Source organism: Cebus imitator, unplaced genomic scaffold (assembly GCF_001604975.1).
Source record: "Cebus imitator isolate Cc_AM_T3 unplaced genomic scaffold, Cebus_imitator-1.0 Scaffold232, whole genome shotgun sequence".
In the NCBI taxonomy this organism is placed as follows: domain Eukaryota; kingdom Metazoa; phylum Chordata; class Mammalia; order Primates; family Cebidae; genus Cebus; species Cebus imitator.
Window position 1 is genome coordinate 276,694 of NW_016107547.1, and position 7,990 is coordinate 284,683.

A 7,990-nucleotide genomic window follows, 5' to 3' on the forward strand; every position below is an offset into this window, starting at 1 on the left:
CAAAGCAGCCGCGCGGGGCAACGCCGCGGCGCTGGCCGAAACAGCCGCGCTGGTGACCGTGGAGCACCTCTGCCCTGGAATTTCCTAGTCTGTGGGCAATGAAAACACGGCGTCCACTCACCCTCTGCGCTTTCACTGGGAGCTGCAATCCTGAGCTGTTCCTAAACGGCCATCTTGGATCCTCGTCTGTTGGCAATTTTTTATCATCTTCACAAAAGTTTCTTCAAGTCATTTTCCCACTTTATTAATTGAATTGTATGACTTTTTGTTTCTTAGTGAAAGAGATTTATTTATATTCTAGATACTTAGACCCTTGCCAAATATACAATTTGAAAACATCTTCTGTTATGCTGTAGGTTGGCTTATACTATTTTGATAGTGTTATTTCATGTGCCAAAGTTTTAAATTTTGATGGATCCTAATTCATCTTCTCCATTGTTGCTTGTGTTTTCAGTGTCATATCTAGGAAAACATCACCAAATTTAAGACTGTGAAGATTTACCACCATGTTTTAAGAGTTACATAATTGTAGCTTTTATATTTAGGCTTGCATTCCATTGTAAAAAATCAATTGATCATAAATGTATGGGCGTATTTCTGGACTCTCAATTCTTAACTTTTTAAATTAATTGACTAATTGACATATAATACTTGTATATATTTATGGAGTACGCAGGGATATTTTAATATATAGAATGTATAATGGTCAAATCAGAGTAATTAGCATATTCATCACCTCAAATATTTATCATTTATTTGTGTTATGAACATTCAACTTCCTCTCTTCTAGTTATTTGAAAATATATGTTGGTTTTAACTATAGTCACCCTATAGAGCTGTAGAGTGCTAGAACATACTTCTCCTACCTACCTACACTTTTTTATCCTTTAATCAACAATATCCTAGCCACCTTTCTCCCTATCCTTCCCAACCTCTAATAACAACTATTTTAGAAACTACTTCTATGAGAGTACTCCTTTTTAAATCTTCTGCACGTTAGTGAGAACATGTGGTGTTTATCCTTATATTCCTGAGTTATTTTGCTTAACATAATGTCTGCCAGGCTCATCCATGTTGCCACAAATGATATTATTTTATTCTTTTTTATGGCTGAATGGTATTCCACTTCATCTTAGCCAAAAAGCTAAGAAACAATATGGCTGAATAATATTTCATTATTTACATATACCACATTTTCTTTATATGTTTATTGATAAGCACTTAGGTTTTTTCTACATCTTGCCTATCATTAATAGAGATATAATAAATATGGAAAGACAGATATCTTTTTCATCATATACTGATTTCCCTTTTTGGTTTTTTTTTTTGGATTTATACCCAGTAGTAAGATTTCTGGATAATATGGTAGTTCTATTTGTAGTTTATTTAAATTTTGTCCATTTGATTTATTTGTCTATTTTTATGCATTAACGTTGTATTTTAATTACAGAGCTTTGAAGTAAGGTGAAATTGGGAAGTGGTTGTTCAGTTTCCCTTGAGATTCTGTATGAATTTTAGAATTTTCTATTTCCGAAAAAAAGGTCATTGGGATGTTGATAAGGATTGCATTGAATCCGTAGATGCTTTGGAGAGTATTGACAATTCAACAATATAAATTCTTCAAATCTCTGAATATATTATGTTTTTCCATTTATTTAAGTCTTCTGGAAATTATTACACCAATGTTTGGTAGTTTTCACTGTACAAATCTTGTACATCTTTTTTTAAAGTTTTTCTCAAGTATTATTTTTAAGTTGTTATAATTGTACTTTAAAAAAAATTCTTGTTCAGGTTTAAGAATTGCTAGTATGTCAAAATACAATTTACTTTTGCATGTAGAGTTTGTATCCCAAAACATTTCTTACTTTGTTTGTTATCTCTCAACAATTTTTAAAGTGTACAATATAATGTTGTTAACTATAAGGACAAATTTGTACAGCAGATATCTAGAACATTTTTATCTTACATGGCTGAAACTTTATATCCATTGAACAGCAACTCACCATTTCCTCCTCTTCCCAGCTTTTTACAAATACCATTGTACTTTCTGTGTTCACGTGTTTTACTACTTCAGTTACCTCATGTATGTAGACTCATGTAATATTTTTCCTGTGGCTGGTTTATTTCATTTAACATGATATCCACACAATTCATCCATGTTGTTGCATATGGCAGAATTTCCTTCTTTCTGTGGTTGAATACTATTCCATTGTATGCATAGACCATATTTTCTTTATCCATTAATTCATCAGTAAACATTTAGGTTATTTTCCTATCTTACATATTGTGAATAATGCTGCAGTGAACTTGGGAGTACAAAAATCTCTTTGAGATCCTAATTTCTATCTATTTGTTTTATATTGATTCTTAAGAAGGTATACATCTATGTCTATCTAGCTCATGTTTTCTGAAAATAGAGATTAAAGCTATCTTCTTCTTTTCTAATTTGGAAACTTTTTTTTTTTTTTTTAAATAATAGCTCTTTGTAGATCTTTCAGTCCAATGCTGTGCAAAAGTAGTAAAAGAAGATATCCTTGTCTTGTTCCTGATCTTAGAAGGTTTCAGTCTCTCACCATTGAGTATGAAGTTAGGTGTCACTTTTTTGTAAATGACTTTTTTTGGTTTAGGATACTCCCTTCTATTCCTAGGCTTTGGAGTGTTTCATCTTAAAAGGCTGTTAAGTTTTGGCAAATGCTTTTCATGGATAAATAAAAATGATCAAGTCCTTTTTTCCCCTTTATTAATCTGGTATATTACATTTTAATTCATTGAATAGCCCTTTAATTTCTGGGATAAAGTCAATTTTGTTCTGGTTTATAATCATTTTAATATGCTGCTGGATTTAGTATGCACATTTTTTTCATTGTACTTTAGGTTCTGTGGTACATGTGCAGATTATGCAGGATTGTTGCATAGGTACACACATGGCAATGAGATTTGCTGCCTCTATCCCCCCCATCACCTACATCTGGCATTTCTCCCCATGTTATCCCTCCCAGACCTCCCCACCCCCCAGCTATCCCTCCCCTGCCCCTCCAACAGACCCCAGTGTGTGATGCTCCCCTCCCTGTGTCCATGTGTTCTCATCATTCATCACCCGCCTATGAGTGAGAACATGTGGTGTTTGATTTTCTGCTCTTGTGTCAGTTTGCCGAGAATGATGGTTTCCAGATTCATCTATGTCCCCGGAAAGGACACAAACTCATCATTTTTTATGGCTGCATAGTATTCCACGGTGTATATGTGCCACATTTTCCTTGTCCAGTCTATCATTGATGGGCATTTGGGTTGGTTCCAGGTCTTTGCTATTGTAAACAGTGCCACTGTGAACATACGTGTGCATGTGTCTCCATAATAGAATGATTTATAATCCTTTGGGTATATACCTAGTAATGGAATTGCTGGGTCAAATGGATTTCTATTTCTGGGTCCTTGAGGAATCACCACACTGTCTTCCACAATGGTTGAACTAGTTGACACTCCTACCAACAATGTAAAAGTGTTCCTATTTCTCCATATCCTCTCCAGCATCTGTTGTCTCCAGATGTTTTAATGATCGCCATTCTAACTGGTGTGAGGTGGTATTGGAATGTGGTTTTGACTTGCATTTCTCTAATCAGTGATGATGAGCATTTTTTCATGTTTGTTGGCCTCATATATGTCTTCTTTTGAGAAGTGTCTGTTCATATCCTTAGCCCACTTTTGGATGGGTTTGTTTGTTTTTTTCTTGTAAATCTGTTTTAGTAATTTGTAGATACTGGATATTAGCCCTTTGTCAGATGGGTAGATTGCAAAAACTTTTTCCCATTCTGTTGGTTGCTGATTCACTCTAATGATTGTTTCTTTTGCTGTACAGAAGCTGTGGAGTTTAATTAGGTTCAATTTGTCTATTTTGGCTTTTGCTGCCATTGCTTTTGGTGTTTTAGTCATGAAGTCCTTTACTATGCCTATGTCCTGAATGGTTTTGCCTAGGTTTTCTTCTAGGGTTTTTATGGTGTTAGGTCTTATGTTTAAGTCTTTAATCCATCTGGAGTTAATTTTAGGGTAAGGTGTCAGGAAGGGGTCTTTGTTGAAAGTTTTTGCATCTATATTCTTAAAGACTATTGGTGTGTAGTTTTTGTGTTATATCTTTGTTTTGCTTCAGTATCAGGGTAATGCTGACATCATGCTAGGTGTTAGGAAGTGTCCCTCCTCTTTTTCAGAAAGTTGTAGAAGAATTGGAATTATTTCTTCTTTAAACATTTGACAGAATTCACTGACACTGATAAGGTCACCTGGTCCTGGAACTTTTCATTTTTGTGAGGTTTTTGATTACTGATTTATTCACTATACTTGTTACAGAACTATTTAGGTTTTCCATTTCTTAAATCAGTTTTGATAGTTTGTGCATTTCTAAAAATGTGCTCATTTCATCTAGTTTATCTAATTGTAGGGATGCAACTATTCATAGTATTGTCTTGTAATCCTTTCTATTTATGTAATGTCAATAAGAATGTCCCCTTTCATTTCTGATGTTAGTAAATTGTGCTTCTCTCTTTTTCTGTTAATCTAATTGTTTTATTAATTTTATTTATCTTTGTAAAATATCTTTATTTGGTTTCATTTATTTTACTATTTTTCTGTACTCTATTTGACTTATTTCTACTATAATAGCTATTTCCTTTCCTTTGATACCTTAGAGTTTTATTTGCTCTCCTTTTTCTGCATTGATTAAGTTGAGACCTTGAGTTAATGTCTTAAATCTTATTTTCTAGTGAGGTACTTTCACTGTAAGTTTTAGTATATTATGTTTTCATTTTCATTCATCTTTATGTATTTTCTAATTCCCTTTGAAATTTGTTCTTTCATCTTTTGGTTAAGGTTGCGCTGTTTAATTTCCACATATTCGTAAATTTTTCAATTTCCTTTCAACTATTAATTTTGAGTTTCGTTCCATTGTGGTCAAAGAAAATATTTTGGGTGGATTCAGTATTTAATTAATCTCAATAAAATTATTGAGACTTGTTTTGTGACCTAACATATGGTCTATTCTGGAAAATGTTTTATTTCGACTGCAGAAGAATATATAGCTATATGTTTGTGGATTTTTCTGCATATATCTTTCAGGTCTTCTGGCTTTATAATGTTGTTCAAGTCTCCTGTTCACTTCTTTATTGATCTTTCCATTTATTTGTTCTATTAGTGAATGTGATGTATTGATACCTCTGACTAATACTGTAGAACCATTTGTTTCTCCTTTCTTCGTCTCCATATATTTTGGAGCTCAGTTATTAGGTACTATATGTTTATAATTGTTGTATCGTCATCATAAATTAACCCCTTTATCAAAATATAGTGTCTTTACTGTCTTCTGTAATAATTTTTGCTTACTTTTTAATCTGATATTAGTATAGCTACTATAGCTCTTTTTTGGTTACTGTTTTCATGGAATACCTTTCTTATTTTCCACTTCAGCTTATTTGTGTCTTTAGATCTAAGTTGCATTTGTTGTATATCACATATGGTTGGATTATTTTTAATTCATTCTGCCACTCTCTTTCTTTTGATTAGCAAGTTTAATTCATTTTTTCTTAAAATAATTACTGATAAGAAAGAATTAACTCTTGCCATTTTCTATTTTTTTTCTGTATCATATATTTTTGTTCCTTGATGCCTCTATCTACTGTTTTTTGTGTGGTTGATTTTTATTAGTGTGCCATTTTTATTTACTTCTCATTTTCTTTTCTACATATTTTTAGTCGTATTCTTAGTAGTTACCATAAGGACCACAACTAATATTTTAAAATTTAAAAAGAAATGTTTGAATTAATCAACTTGGCTTCAATGGTAATAACAAATTCTGCTCTTATACAATGCTGTTACCTTTTTTATGTTGGTTTTGTCACATATTACATCTATATCTATTGTATGCCCACTGACATAAATTTATAATTATTGCTGAGTGAATTTATCTTTTAATAATATAGGAAATAAGAAAGGCATTACAAGCCAGAAAAATCATTTTTTCATATACTTGTTTGTCATTTGCCTGCATTTTTTGAAAAATATCTATTCAGATAATTGCCCATTTTTTAACTGTGTTGTTTTCTATGTATTAAGTTCCTTATATTTTAGGGGAACTAACTTCTTCTCAGATACATAGTTTGCAAATATTTTCTTCCATCTAGGCTGTCTCTTTCCTCAGTTGATTATTTCCTTTGCTGTGCAGAAGCTTTTTAGTTTTATATAATTTCATTTTAAAAAATGCTTATATTACCAGTGATTTTGGGGTCATATTAAAACAATGATTACCAAAAACAATATCAGGGAACATTTACCTCATATTTTCTTCTAGCAGTTTTACATGTTTTCAGTTTTTACCTTTTAATATTTAATCTATTTTGGTATGATTTTGGTCTAAGATAAGGATCTAATTTCATTCTTCTGCTTATGAATATCCAGTTTTTTCAATATCATTTATTGAAAAGACAGCTCTTTTCCTATTATGTGTTCTTGGCACCATTGTTGAAAATGAATTGACTGTAAATACGTGGATTTATTTCTGGGCTCTCTATTCCATTCCAGTTGTCTACGTAGTTATAATTGTTCGTAGACCGTGCTGTTTTGATTACTATAGCATTTTAGTAGATTTTGAAATCAGGTAGTGAGCTACTTCTAGCTTTGTTATCTTTTTCCTCAAGATTGCCGTGGCTATTAGTGTTATCATGTGCTTCCCTATGAATTTTAGATTTTTAAAAATTTTCTGTGAAAAAATGTCATTGGAATTTTGATGGAGATTGAATTGAATTTGTAGATTTTTTTGAGTGGTGAGAACATTTTAACAATATTCATTCTTTCAGTCTATGAATATGGATATCTTTTTATTGCATCAATTTCATGAATGATTTATTTCATTGATTTATTTCATCTATGATTTATATTTTTCAGTGTATAGGTTCCTCACCTGCTTTAATTTATTTCTAAGTATTTTATGTTTTGGTAGCTGCTATGATGGGATTTTTTAAATTTGTTTTTTAGATAGATGTTACTGTGTAGAAACACTATTCACTTTTGTATGTTGATTTTTGTATCCTCCAATTTTACTAAGTTATTTTATTAGTTCTAACAGTTGTTTAGTGGAGTCTTTAGGATTTTCTGTATGTGAGATCATGTCATCTGCAAACAGAGACAACTTTACTTTTTCCTTTGCAATTTGGGTACCTTTAATTTTTTCTCTTGTCTAATTGCTCTGGCTACGACTTAAAACTACTATGTTGAATAGAGGTGGTGAGAGTAGGCATTATTGTCTTCTTCTTGATATTAAAGGAAGGTTTTCACTTGTCACCATTGAGCATTATGTTGGCAATGAGTTTGCCATATATGACCTTTATAGTGTTAAAGTGTATTTCTTCCATACCTAATGTGTTGAGCATTTTTTATTTTTTATCACAAAGTGATGTTCAATTTTGTTAAATGCTTTTTTTTGTTTCCTTGAGATGGTCATATAATTCTTCCCTCATTTTTTTAATGTGGTGTATCACATTTATTGTTTTATGTACGTTGAACCATTCTTGCATCTCTGGCAAAAATTTTACTTTTTATTACTGATTAATCTCCTTACTCATTATTGTCTGTTCAGATTTTCTATTTCTTCCTGATTCAGTTTTGACAGGTTGTATGTTTCTAGGAATTCACATTCATTTCTTCTATCTTACCCAATTTGCTGGTTATAGTGGTTCATAGTAGTCTCTTATGATTTGCTGTATTTCTGTGGTATCAGTTGTAATGTCTCCTCTTTCATTTCTATTGTTGCTTATTTAAATATCTCTATTTTTCTTCTTGTAAAAATTTACATTTAGTTATTTTGGATATAAAATAGTTGTACCTTTTTTTCAGATACACATACGTATATTCATATTTACACAATGTAATTATATGTTGTATATTTACACAGACTAAGGACAGTTACTTTAGAAAACATTTAAAGTGATATGGTTTAGAAGCTAAAGCT